The sequence below is a fragment of the Poromitra crassiceps genome (genome assembly GCF_964638095.1).
Source record: "Poromitra crassiceps genome assembly, chromosome: 16".
NCBI lineage: Eukaryota > Metazoa > Chordata > Actinopteri > Beryciformes > Melamphaidae > Poromitra > Poromitra crassiceps.
The window spans coordinates 18522097-18536648 of record NC_139645.1 but is presented as its reverse complement, the minus strand read 5'-3'; the positions used below and the strand labels follow the sequence as shown (position 1 = coordinate 18536648).

At 44.0% G+C, this 14552-nt stretch overlaps 1 protein-coding gene across 1 annotated transcript in view; it reads left to right on the top strand.

Annotated features, from left to right (window-relative positions):
• The first annotated feature begins 7844 nt into the window (after positions 1–7844).
• Positions 7845–14552, top strand: part of kifc3 (kinesin family member C3) — a 36702-nt gene continuing 29994 nt past the window's right edge. Inside the window, exon 1 of the mRNA XM_083652608.1 lies at positions 7845–7966. The gene's annotated coding sequence lies outside the window, so the exon portion shown is untranslated. The remainder of the gene's footprint in view (positions 7967–14552) is intronic.

The window sequence follows — 14552 nt, the reverse complement described above, 5'->3', positions numbered from 1 at the left end:
AGGCTGTGCTGTGCAGCAGTGTGAAGCCGTGCTGTGCAGCAGTGTGAGGCTGTGCTGTGCAGCAGTGTGAGGCTGTGCTGTGCAGCAGTGTGAGGCTGTGCTGTGCAGCAGTGTGAGGCTGTGCTGTGCAGCAGTGTGAAGCCGTGCTGTGCAGCAGTGTGAGGCTGTGCTGTGCAGCAGTGTGAGGCTGTGCTGTGCAGCAGTGTGAGGCTGTGCTGTGCAGCAGTGTGATGCTGTGCTGTGCAGCAGTGTGAAGCCGTGCTGTGCAGCAGTGTGAGGCCGTGCTGTGCAGCAGTGTGAAGCCGTGCTGTGCAGCAGTGTGAGGCTGTGCTGTGTAACAGTGTGAGGCTGTGCTGTGTAACAGTGTGAGGCTGTGCTGTGCAGCAGTGTGAAGCCGTGCTGTGCAGCAGTGTGAGGCTGTGCTGTGCAGCAGTGTGAGGCCGTGCTGTGCAGCAGTGTGAAGCCGTGCTGTGCAGCACTGTGAGGCTGTGCAGCACTGTGAGGCTGTGCTGTGCAGCAGTGTGAGGCCGTGCTGTGCAGCACTGTGAGGCTGTGCAGCACTGTGAGGCTGTGCTGTGCAGCAGTGTGAGGCTGTGCTGTGCAGCAGTGTGAGGCTGTGCTGTGCATGTTAGCTGAGGTTTACAGTGTAGCAGTCTCATGTCATCTGAATTTGAAGCACATGCTTTTTGTTAGCCACATATTGGTTTTCACATGTGACAGTTTTTATTTAAAGTCGAGCTGAAATGAAAAATTTATTTTTTCTATTTTAAATTTCCTTTGTTCTAGCTTCACATCTGAAAACCACTAGGGATTCACAATATATCAGCAATCATATTGATATCGTCATTTTTGTAATATACAGTATCGGTATCGGTCCGATGAGCAAATGTTAATATCGGTGATCGATCGGTATTGGCCAAAATCTTCATATTGAGAGGAAACAATGTGGTAAATCTATCATTTATGGGCTTTGGAAAAAAATACTTTTTCAAATTCACAGTGTTTACATGCGTTTTTCCAGTATGTACAAAGTTTTATTATCTTAGAAACTTGTTTTTATATCGATCATATCAATATCGGTAAATATTGGTTATCGTCCATAACAGCATGTTCATATCGCTTATCGGTATCGGCCAAAAAGTTAATATCAGTGCACCCCTAATAAAAAGCACCATGAATCCAAACGTGTGTTTTCACATGCAGAGTTTGGTGAGGTTCAGAGCTGTCAGGTGTATCTAGTGAGAGACTGGAGAGAACAGAACCAGGCCAATGAGATGCAGCAGAGAGCGCGAGCATTCCTGTGAGAGGAAGACGATGAGAGGATTTAGACAGGGAAAGTGTGTGTGTGGGGGGGAGCTAAAGTGTGATCCTTTAGATGTTAAGCCTGTCCTCTCTCTCTCTGTCAGACAGACAGTACAGTAGACACGATGTTAAGCCTGTCCTCTCTCTCTCTGTCAGACAGACAGTACAGTAGACACAGCGGGGGCGAGGGGGGATGAAGGACAGAAAGGGGACATGATGACAGCCCAGTGTGAGAAAATGTGTTTCTGACGGCAGACAGATGTCTTTAATAATAATAATAATAATAATAATAATAATAATAATAATAATAATAATAATAATAATAATAATAAAGCTGTTATAATAATAATAAAACAATAATGAATAAATTAATAATAAAACACCTTTCATTGTGTCTTATCGGGCAATAAGAGGCAGAAACGGGTCGCTGGTGGCTGTCATCCTATCAGTGTTAAACTGGACACTGACACTGTGTGTGGTGCTGCTGAGTACATAGGGCTGGACCACAATGGAAATAAGCCCTAGGGCTTTATTGTGTTTTTATCCTCGGTGATTTCCTCTGATGTTTGCTATTAATTTATACAGTATGTTTGATGTTTCTACTTGTCCACTTCTCCTTGTTCTTTTTATCTTATCACCAAATAAATTCATTCATTCATTCAGGGCTGGACAATTGACATAAGATAGCTCAGTGGGCTGGACCATTACCGTATGTTGAAATCAATATCAGTATAGTCATAAGCATTTTTCTCGATACCAATATAGTCGAGATGAACCGATCCAATATCGGTATCGGGTGCCGTCGCCGATCCACGTTCCGATCCAGATTCCATTCATAGCTTGAGCTGGACCGTGAAGCCAGCGTAACATCACATGAGACAGTGCTAGTAAGGTGTAGTAGTAGTGATGAGGGTTAAAAAGAGGCTGTTTGCTTCAGGGCTTAAAAGATTACAGTGAAATGAGCTCATCTTAACTGGGGATGTCTCTTACCCGCTGGTCCAGGATCAGACACCGTTAATCCCCCTCGGCGATCCGCTAGAGCCGCTGAAGGTGGGCTAGCTGTCCCCAGATCAGTGATTATCAGCCGGTGAAGAAGCTCTTCCAGTCGTACCTGTCTGTCCACTGGCCCACACCGCTGCCTTGGATCAGACAGGCTGTACCGGTGACACAGTGGAGTGGAGTGGAGTGGAGTGGGCACAATGGAGTGGACCAGCGGGCTACTGGAGCGGGTGGCCACTGGCCATGTGTCAGGGAAGCAGCAGCAGCAGCAGGGAGGCGTGCTGAGGAGGTGAGCAGGCTGAGCAGCCAGCATGCTGGGCTGGGTAGGAGCTCTGATCAACAGGCGCTGGCTGGACAGAGACAGAGAGCGCTGCTACAGCCAGCCTGCGGAGCGCAAAACACCGCCCGGACACCATGGAAGGGTAGGTGGTGGGTGCACAGCATGTGTGGTGTGCAGCAGCTCAGTAACACTTTCCCAGGAGGTGTTTAGTGATCAGGCTAGGCGACATGTTTGAAATCAATATCGCGATAATCATAAGGATTTTTTTTTATTCAGTATCGCCGTCAGCCGCTGGGAGCTCGTCCTCGGAAACTGTTTGGAAAAGGGCAGTGAAAAAATGCAGGTGATTGGACGAGCGATCTGTCTATCACCGTCTATCACAGGCTAACTTCAACTTAGGACTGTCTCCTCCTTCCTGAGACTCTGATTGGTCCGCACCACTGGTGGAGTCGAGTCAAACGCATATCTGGCAGCATGGCAAGATGGATTCTCCCATGCTCACAATCTCGTGAATCCAGCTGCCTCGGTTAATCAGCTGCAATTAACATAGTCAAATGTAAAGATATTGACTATTTACACAACCTATTGGCAATCGGCTGCTTCAGTCTAGAAATCTCAGTGTGGGCCTTTTAAAAAGGGGGATGCAGGTCGATGCCTCATGTTGAGCTGAGTGATGTGAGGAGGAGACGAGGAGACGTATTGATTTGCTCCCTGGAGGGTGTTTGTTCTCCGTCAAGCGCTTTGACTCAATTGGATGTCCATTTGAGACTGTGTGGTTTGATGTTTAGTTTCGCTTGGTTACGTTCAGACATTGGCTTTGTTTGTTTGTTTGTGTTACTGCCGTGCTGAAGAAGACATGTCCTGCTGCGACTCCTTCGTACTCAACTCTTTGTTTGCACTGACAAACTAACAGAAGGCATCTATTTATTTATTTCATTTTATTTGGAAGGATGTTTGTTTATCCACCGTTTCAGCTGCAGCTTTTGGCACAGCCATATTGATGCTGCTGCTGCTTTGTGACTCGAGATGACGAGCGCATCATTAAAGACACGCCTTCAAGCTGCTATAAGGGAAAGAGAAACACCAGCCGTGCTGCGCGGCCACGCCGAGCCGGGCGAGGCCGTGCTGCAAGGCCACGCCAAGCCAGGCGAGGCTGTGCTGCAAGGCCAGCTTTCTGTGTGGAAAAAGACTGCCATGTTCAGACTAGGAGGCCAAAGCTGATTTGTGAACTTTTAGTGACCTATTAATGATTCTATCCAGATTGGTTTGATGAGTCTGGACGCTCCAAGTCTGATTTGTGTCACTTGTCCCAAACCACATATGGAGGTAGTTTCCAATCTGCTTTCGACTGATGTGACTTGAGTGCGGAGTGCAGATCCACCAAATCTGAGTTGAACGTCACTCGCAACTCGTCATCAAATGCTTCTGCGCAGGAAAACCACGTCACCAACTTATGTATTTACTGACGCTCCACGTCGTTACCATAGCAACCCATGCAGATAGGCAGTTTAGGTCTGGACACACAGATCCGACTTGAGAATCAGATTTGTGGCAGTGCGGACACACTCCCAAATCAGATTTGGGAAACCAATCAAGATAATGATGGTTAATGACTTTATCAGCAAATCAGATTTGGCCTCCTAGTCTAAACATGGCCTAATGCCTACCCCACACTACAGGATTTTCAAATCCTTGAAGATTATAAAAATCTTGAGAGCCCACACACTACAGGACAGAGAGAGCCGATTTTTTAACATTTCAATCTTGGGACACACACACAATCGCGTCTGTTCAAACGCAACCCCACACACTAGAAGATTATGCCGAAGATTCACCTTGGAAGCAGGGCTCGACGTTAACTTTTAAAATGCCTATTCAGTGTGTGCACCGGGTGTAGTAGTAGTAATAATGATAATAATAATAATAAAATCCCCCAAATGTACGATAATTTCATCATTTTGTGACACAGTCGAATCCTACGTCTATCGCGTCCATTCGGGGTGTAGGCCTACTGTGCACGGCCAGGCGAAAACCGTCTGCACAGGTGCCTGTGGAGGGGCGCGTCTGCTGATTTGACTCACTTTTCGAAAGAATTACAGGTACAACCCTACAATACATAGGGTTACTACTACTACTACTACTGTCTGTACTGTGCATTACAATCAGGGGTGTAGTGGAGGGTAAACGCAAGTAAACGCAATTGACCCACCTCTTTGAACTGAGACAGATAGTTTACTCAGCTATTTTCAGATCAACTGTATCAATCAATGAGGGAAAACAAGGTGGATAAACTACTCAGCTTGGATAGTTTACCCACCTCTGTATTTATTAGAGGTCGACCGATATTGCTTTTTCAATGGCCGATGCCGATGCCGATCTTTAGAGAGCAGGGCGGCCGATGGCCGATATATAATGCCGATTATTATTATTTTTTTCATTCGATAAAATACGATTAAAATAAACTCCTCAAAAAAAGTTTGGAAACGTTATTTTGCTCGATTATTTCTCCCCTTTAATAATACCAATTGGTAGTGTATTTTATATAGTTGGAAAGCCTGTCACCTTTACAACGGGGTACAACTTGTAAGGATTGTGCATTCGTGGAATGAGAAACACGCAGCTAAACGTGTGGGTAGCGCCCCCAAAAAATGTGCAATATTCTTCTGTTGGTATTTTTTTTTAAAGAAATCTAGTAGCCTAGATTTCCATTATCCATTCATGCACATTGAAAATCGAATATAACATTATACTGTAGGCCTACATCTAATATAAGATGTTATCTTAGCCAGTACAGTAACATGTTTTTGATTATTCTTTTTATTAAATAGAACAATACATTGGGTTATGCGGTATAGATGTCAGTAGTGACTGGTAGGCTATAGCGAGAGAGCAGTATGTCAGAGAACTCATTCATGCACTGTTCTATACATTAACAATAATAATAATAATAATAATGTAACTGTTTAGATTTGCTGTCATTTGATGGGAGAAGTGTGTTTGCAGAAGATGGTGGTGACTGAGGAAACGTAACGTTACAGTAGGCTCATGGGTGCATGAGAAGACTCACATTCAGTGGCGGACTGCATAATCGGGCACGTCGGGCAAATGCCCGGTGGCCTGGCCTGCCAAAAAAAAAAAAATTTTTTTTTTTTTTTTTGCAGGCCGATGCCGATTAATTAAAAATGCCAATAATCGGCCCCAATTAATCGGCCGGCCGATTAATCGGTCGACCTCTAGTATTTATCACTACATCCCTGATTACAATTGATGGCAACTGTGCAATTTTCTATAGTCAAGCAAAGGTAATGGGAATAGCTGACTATTTAGTGATTAATACAGATAACATGAATAGGCAACTTGATATGTAACTTCCTCCTGAAACCTGGTAGCTCTTAGCCTTCACAAGTGCATCACATTGGATTGAAGGTCTTCTCATTGCAATTTTCACACTTTGTAAAGTCATGCTTTGGGCCGGATTGGACCCTTTGAGGGGCCGGATCTGGCCCCCAGGCCGCATGTTTGACACCCCTGCTCTAGTTCATTTGAATGTCACCTCAGACAAGACAGGACACTGCTTTCAAGTCTGACATTTACCTCGATTTGCTAGAAAGATGAACTTTTCACCTTGATGACATCACTAGATTGACAGTACAGTACAGTGGAGGACAGGCTAGTTAAGTGTAAGTAAGTGTATTTTGAATTCCAAAAGGCTCACAGCATAATTATGCTGTTGTGTTTCTGACTTGGATTGTGGTTGTTTTGATTCATCAAACATCCTTATACTGTTCTGTACAGTCAGACTAGTGATGTCATCGAGCAGCGCCCTAGTTTGGTGAAAAGCTGAATTGTTGTTCATCTTTCTATAGTCAATCTATAGGGAAATCTCCGACTTGAAAGCAGTGTCCTGTCTTCTTGTCTGAGGTGAAATGCAAATGAACTAGAGTCATATGATCAAATGTTGGATGTAAAGGTGCCTGCAGTAATGAGCAGTTTCATTGACCATTTTATTGAGTATTGACTTGATTAATTGAAGTAATTTCAGATACTCTTGAGGACGATGGGGGATCTAAAAAATGGTCTTCGTATGTACAGAACAACCGATGTGTTTATGCCGCATTCGTTTATGGCAGGAGCTGGCAAGTGACAAACGCGTCATCTCCGACCTACGTGCGTTCGAGCTTCAAGGCTTTAAGTAAGCAAAACCAAGGATGCTAATAGCCGTTAGCTTAGACAGCTAACAGCTAATAACAACATTAACGTTTAGTTGTATGGGTTTAACCAGAGCCGTATAATAGAAGAGTTCCGACATCTCCATTCACTCCAATGGACCAGTTTTTTTCCAGGAAGTAGAAAGTGGAACTCTTCAGTAAAAAAAGCAGCACTGTCGAGTTGCATCAAAATAGACAGTGTTGTACTTTGAAAGGGTTTTTCATCCCTTGAAATGAATCAAATTGTACATTATCGGCTTTATTTTAGCATGCAAAAGTAGCGCGAGACCCATTCCTGGCTGTTCATTGGCTAATGATTCTTGCATTTTGGTCCTCCGCATACGCCACTCTCTCTCTAGAGGACACTAGGTTTAACCAACTATTGTATTTACAATCGTGGGCGATATGTTGAAATTACGTCAAATGACGCGCTGGGAGCAACTGGGGGTTGAGAAATCATACCCAAGTTTGCAAGTAGGAACTCGCAGTTAACGTGGCGTTTTATTAGATTTTTGCTAGTAGCAACTGGCAGTTTTCCACTTGCCAGTTATAAGAGAATGCAGCGTTAGACGGAAAGCCTTCGTCAGGGAGGTTACATGACAAGACGATGGGTTTTAAATACCTTTTCAATTAAGCTGTAAACCTGCTTACATGTAGGGTCACACATACACCAAAAACCCCATAACACTGGTCCAAGACTGCTAACAGATCTGCATCAGAAGAGCTGCAGAAGCAGCTGAATCAGTGTTAACACTGCGCTCTCTCCTCTCCTCTCCTCTCCTCTGGTGCAGCGGGTCCAGCGGTCCAGCGCTCTGCTCTGCCCGGCGGTCATGTTCGGAACACGAAAGACCTGGGACCTCGGCCACGCCCCCTGCCTGCAGGAGCTCTGGAAGACAGACATCTCATTGGACGGTGAGGCTGTCCCTCATGCGTGGAGGGAGGCGGGGCGAAACCGGTGTAGCTGCATTTTTGGCATGACAGGAGAGAGAGAGAGAGTGTGTGTGAGAGAGAGAGGGCTGAATGAATGAGAGGGAAGGAAACGTGTGTGTGGATGTGGAGGAGACGTGACTCAGACCTGCTCTTCTTAAACAGTTCGGCCTCGACTGTCAAAAAGACGAAAAGGTTTGTGTGTCTGGGAGAGCATGAGCGATCAGTCTGCCTGTCGGAGGAAGGAGAGGTGAGATTTATCTTTCGTTCGTTCATTCCTTCTCTCTTTCTCTCTTTCTCTCTTTCTCTCTTTCTCTCTTTCTCTCTTTCGATTGTTTAGCAAAACTCTGAAGCTGATCTCCTTACTGCTACAGTCTGAGTCCGGTGGGGGCAGGTTAACAAACACTGGGGCTATTGTGGGGTGTGTGTGTGTGCGTGTGCGTGCGCACGTGTGTCTGTGTGTGTGTGTGTGTGTGTGTGTGTGCATGTGTGTGTCGCTGCATCTCCCCTGCAGTAAAACACTTGCAGTCAAGGTGATGGTAGAGAGGCAGAGCACCGGTTGTGCAGAGAGAGAGAGAGAGAGAGAGAGACAGCAGACCAGAGACAACACACTAAAGTCTAAAGTCACATATCGGGGATGAAAGATGTCAAATGGGTCAGATGTCAAATGGGACGGACGAGGCTAACGGGGTCATATTCTGGTTTTAGGCTCGACTGTCCACAGGTGAGTCTCCCTGATGTGTGTGTGTGTGTGTGTGTGTGTGTGTGTCTGTGTGTGTCTCAGAGTGCAGCGGTGTGTTTATGTAGTAGGCTGATGTTTGCTATATTATGAGCAGGGCATTCTGCCTTTTGGATGAATCGTATATGGATCGAAGTACATGCTTTTATTTTGAAGGATGCGGGTTAACATTTCCGCTGTCATGGTTCTTATGTTCCTTAAGTGTTGCAAAGCGACACTTCCTTATGAAATTGTGTAATAAGTACATGGGTTTTCATGTTAAGGTTAGACACCTTTCCATAATGAGAAATATTGGGGGTTATCGCCAGAAGTATAGCGAGCATTTTAAATTTACGAACTGCACTTGATGCACTTCCATTGGATTTACTTCTTCTTTGTTGCTGTTGCTTTTTGTTAGCAAATGCATTGCAGAGAGACACAGTTAGTGTGTCCTTGTCTTCTACACAACACGACACAGAGTCAGAGCCACTACATTATATTTACACTGAGACAACATGATGCAGAGTCAGAGCCACTACATTACATTTACACTGTGACAACACGACACAGAGTCAGAGCCACTACATTATATTTACACTGAGACAACATGATGCAGAGTCAGAGCCACTACATTACATTTACACTGTGACAACACGACACAGAGTCAGAGCCACTACATTATATTTACACTGAGACAACATGATGCAGAGTCAGAGCCACTACATTACATTTACACTGTGACAACACGACACAGAGTCAGAGCCACTACATTATATTTACACTGAGACAACATGATGCAGAGTCAGAGCCACTACATTATATTTACACTGTGACAACATGACACAGAGTCAGAGCCACTACATTACATTTACACTGTGACAACATGACACAGAGTCAGACCCACTACATTATATTTACACTGTGACAACATGATGCAGAGTCAGAGCCACTACATTACATTTACACTGTGACAACATGACACAGAGTCAGAGCCACTACATTACATTTACACTGTGACAACATGATGCAGAGTCAGAGCCACTACATTACATTTACACTGTGACAACATGACACAGAGTCAGAGCCACTACATTACATTTACACTGTGACAACATGATGCAGAGTCAGAGCCACTACATTACATTTACACTGTGACAACATGACACAGAGTCAGACCCACTACATTATATTTACACTGTGACAACATGACACAGAGTCAGACCCACTACATTATATTTACACTGTGACAACATGACACAGAGTCAGACCCACTACATTATATTTACACTGAGACAACATGATGCAGAGTCAGAGCCACTACATTACATTTACACTGTGACAACATGACACAGAGTCAGAGCCACTACATTACATTTACACTGTGACAACATGACACAGAGTCAGAGCCACTACATTACATTTACACTGTGACAACATGACACAGAGTCAGAGCCACTACATTACATTTACACTGTGACAACATGACACAGAGTCAGAGCCACTACATTACATTTACACTGTGACAACATGACACAGAGTCAGAGCCACTACATTACATTTACACTGTGACAACATGACACAGAGTCAGACCCACTACATTACATTTACACTGTGACAACATGACACAGAGTCAGACCCACTACATTATATTTACACTGTGACAACATGACACAGAGTCAGACCCACTACATTATATTTACACTGTGACAACATGACACAGAGTCAGACCCACTACATTATATTTACACTGTGACAACATGACACAGAGTCAGACCCACTACATTATATTTACACTGAGACAACATGACACAGAGTCAGAGCCACTACATTACATTTACACTGTGACAACATGACACAGAGTCAGAGCCACTACATTATAGGGCTGTGCCGATTCACTTATCTCCCGATTCGATACTATCACGATACTTGGGTGCCGATTCGATATATATTGCGATTCTTAACTATTGCGATTCTACGATTATTGCGATTCGATATTACGATTTATTGCGATTTTTGTTTCTTTTTTCTTTTCTTTTTTCAGTTTGTTTTTTTTACACTAGATTAGAACATGGGAAAAGTTGAATCATACACTTCTAGAGACTGTATATTATAGCATGAGTAGGGCTGGGCGATATAGTTAAAAAGTATATTGATATAACATCTTTCATATCAGTCTATATCGATAATTATTGATAATTTTAATTAATAAACAAAAAACATGAGAAGGAAAAGGTTGCATTTAGCCACTTTATTTTGAACCACCTTATTTTCAAGGCACACAGGTAGGTCTAATTTGTCACACACACACAGACATGAGTGCAACTGCAAGCAGTAATTTACAGACATGGTGACGTTTTACTTTGATGACAGCCTAACGTTGCCAGCCTTCTAAAAGAACGTTTGGTAACGTGTATTTCAGGGTTGTAGTGTTAACGTTAGGTGAATCAGAGGTGTGGAAAAGCCTGGGTTTTGCTGCTACAAATATGCCATAGGCTGTAGGGCTGGAGGGCGACCGCGCTGGGGACCGCGCGCCGCTGGTTGGACGAGAAAAAGCCTTGCCTCGCTGAAAATGCGGTACATTTCTCCATATCAGTTTTATATACGCATCAAGACTCTCCGCCCAAGCAGAAGACATAAAGTCATAAGCTGTGTGCTCAATAGATGACACAATTAGTTATTCTTCCTGTCCCAAAGTACAAGTAAATCCTTTCCAACAGTTCAACTTTGTCTCTGCTGACAGAAGCGAATTGAGCTGCGGATGCCATTCCGTAAAGTAACGTTGCAGACGTCCGTATTTGTGAAATTGGTGTCTTAACATTAACGTTAATTTCCCGGGCGCAGATAGGATACATGTTGACACGTTACGTTAACACGAATTGAAACTCAACCACATCGAATTATTTGTAACGCCGGGTGAGATCAAACGAGTGGCGTCAGCGGAGGACCAAAATGCGAGACTCAATCATTAGCCAGGAATGGGTCTTGCGCTACTTTTTCTTGCTAAAATAAAGCTGATAATGTACAATTTGATTCAAGGGGGTGGAAACCCTTTCAGAGTACAACACAAACTGTCTATTTTCCTGCAACTCGACAGTGCTGCAGCCAGGAAATGTTGGGACTCTCAGCTCTGGATCAAAGGATATGATTTGCTGTGTGTGAGTGGGGGCGGGTCATGGGGCGGGTGAACTCGGAGTTTGTCTGTTAAATGATTGGCTATTTCCGTGTCACTTGTACTAACAAGGTACATGATTGGCTGTATGAGCCACGGAGCAGAGGGAAGCGCTCTATGTGATTGATGAAAGTGGGAGCATTTCATACATAAACATAAAACATGCGATTATCGATTCTGGAATAAAAGATCGATTCAAAAAATCGTGACATTAAAAATCGCGATACTTAGGTGAATCGATTTTTTCTCCCACCCCTACTACATTACATTTACACTGTGACAACATGACACAGAGTCAGACCCACTACATTACATTTACACTGTGACAACATGACACAGAGTCAGAGCCACTACATTACATTTACACTGGGACAACATGACACAGAGTCAGAGCCACTACATTACATTTACACTGTGACAACATGACACAGAGTCAGACCCACTACATTACATTTACACTGTGACAACATGACACAGAGTCAGACCCACTACATTACATTTACACTGAGACAACATGACACAGAGTCAGACCCACTATATTAAATTTACACTGTGACAACATGACACAGAGTCAGAGCCACTACATTACATTTACACTGAGACAACATGACACAGAGTCAGACCCACTACATTACATTTACACTGAGACATGATGCAGAGTCAGACCCACTATATTAAATTTACACTGTGACAACATGACACAGAGTCAGAGCCACTACATTACATTTACACTGTGACAACATGACACAGAGTCAGACCCACTATATTACATTTACACTGAGACAACATGACACAGAGTCAGACCCACTACATTACATTTACACTGTGACAACATGACACAGAGTCAGAGCCACTATATTAAATTTACACTGTGACAACATGACACAGAGTCAGACCCACTACATTACATTTACACTGTGACAACATGACACAGAGTCAGAGCCACTATATTAAATTTACACTGTGACAACATGACACAGAGTCAGAGCCACTACATTACATTTACACTGAGACAACATGACACAGAGTCAGACCCACTACATTACATTTACACTGAGACAACATGACACAGAGTCAGACCCACTATATTAAATTTACACTGTGACAACATGACACAGAGTCAGAGCCACTATATTAAATTTACACTGTGACAACATGACACAGAGTCAGAGCCACTACATTACATTTACACTGAGACAACATGACACAGAGTCAGACCCACTATATTAAATTTACACTGTGACAACATGACACAGAGTCAGACCCACTACATTATATTTACACTGTGACAACATGACACAGAGTCAGACCCACTACATTATATTTACACTGAGACAACATGACACAGAGTCAGACCCACTACATTATATTTACACTGAGACAACACGACACAGAGTCAGACCCACTACATTACATTTACACTGTGACAACATGACACAGAGTCAGACCCACTACATTACATTTACACTGTGACAACATGACACAGAGTCAGACCCACTACATTACATTTACACTGAGACAACATGACACAGAGTCAGACCCACTACATTACATTTACACTGAGACAAAAGAGGTGTCAGCCACTTTGCAGCAGCACGTGTGAGTGTCTCAGGCTTCTGTCTTTAATGTGTGTGTGTGTGTGTGTGTGTGTGTGTGTGTGTGTGTGTGTGTGTGTGTGTGTGTTCTAGGTTGGACGTGTTGCGTTTCATTCAATGTGCTGTTTGTTTTGGTGTGTGTGCCTGGGAGTAAATGAGATTTGCCGTCAGTTAAGCGCCGGTGTGTGCTAACACAAAGAGTGTGTGTGTGTGTGTGTGTGTGTGTGTGTGACGTGTGTTCGTGTGTTCGTTAATTCTGCTTAATACTTAGAGACGGTGCTTCTGCTGGCCAGCTCCCACTGGGCGACACTGTGCTGATTGTTCCCTGGTTGATAAGATTGGGGCCCCGGTAGACTTGAAAACCCGTTACCACACACACACACACACACACACACACACACACACAGACACACACACACACACACACACACCCACACACACGTCACACACACACACACACACACACACACACACACACACACACACACACACCACACACACACACACACACACACAGACACACACACACGTCACACACACACACACACACACACACACCTTGGTAGGTTAATGTGTGACCGGCTGTTATCAGGCATTATCTGGTTCTGCTGGTTTCCATGGTATTCACTCAACCTGGCAGACATGAAGGGCTCCATTTCTGGCTCTGGGAGAAAGCCAGGAATGGAGAGAATGGGAGAAAGGTAAACAGAGAGAGAGAGAGAGAGAGAGAGAGAGAGAGAGAGAGAGAGAGAGAGAGAGAGAGAGAGAGAGAGAGAGAGAGAGAGAGAGAGAGAGAGAGAGAGAGAGAGAGAGAGAGAGAGAGAGAGAGAGGCTAATTTGGGTAAATACAGGTTGAACAAACAAAAACAAACAAATGTAGAGAGGTTTCAGTTGATTCAGTTTAAATCTCTGCCTGGAAAAGGCAAGTTAGGAACTTGTACACCAAGAAAAATGAAAAGAAAAATCAGTGATCACAATTATCCTGCTAAACCATCCCGTCACGTGAACTCACGTTCTGTTTCATTCTGCGGGGACCGTGTTTTCAGTCCACGGACCAATCAGGCACCTGCCTCGTCGTTGACATCATAAACGGCCAACGGTGAAATGACTGGGGTCTGCTTGGAGTTCATATGATACTGTATGTGGAATGAAACAGAACGTGAGATCTGGGGGGGGTTGGAGAATAACACATTTGACCCTTCTTCCCCCGTTATTTTTGGGTTTTGCACAAAACAGAATGTTTTATGGTCACTCACGAGCTAAGCTAGGCACATAACCAATCATCTGCTCAAACATGTGATAGACATGGCTGCCGACCAATCCAACCGTGACCGTATTCAAAATTCAAATAATA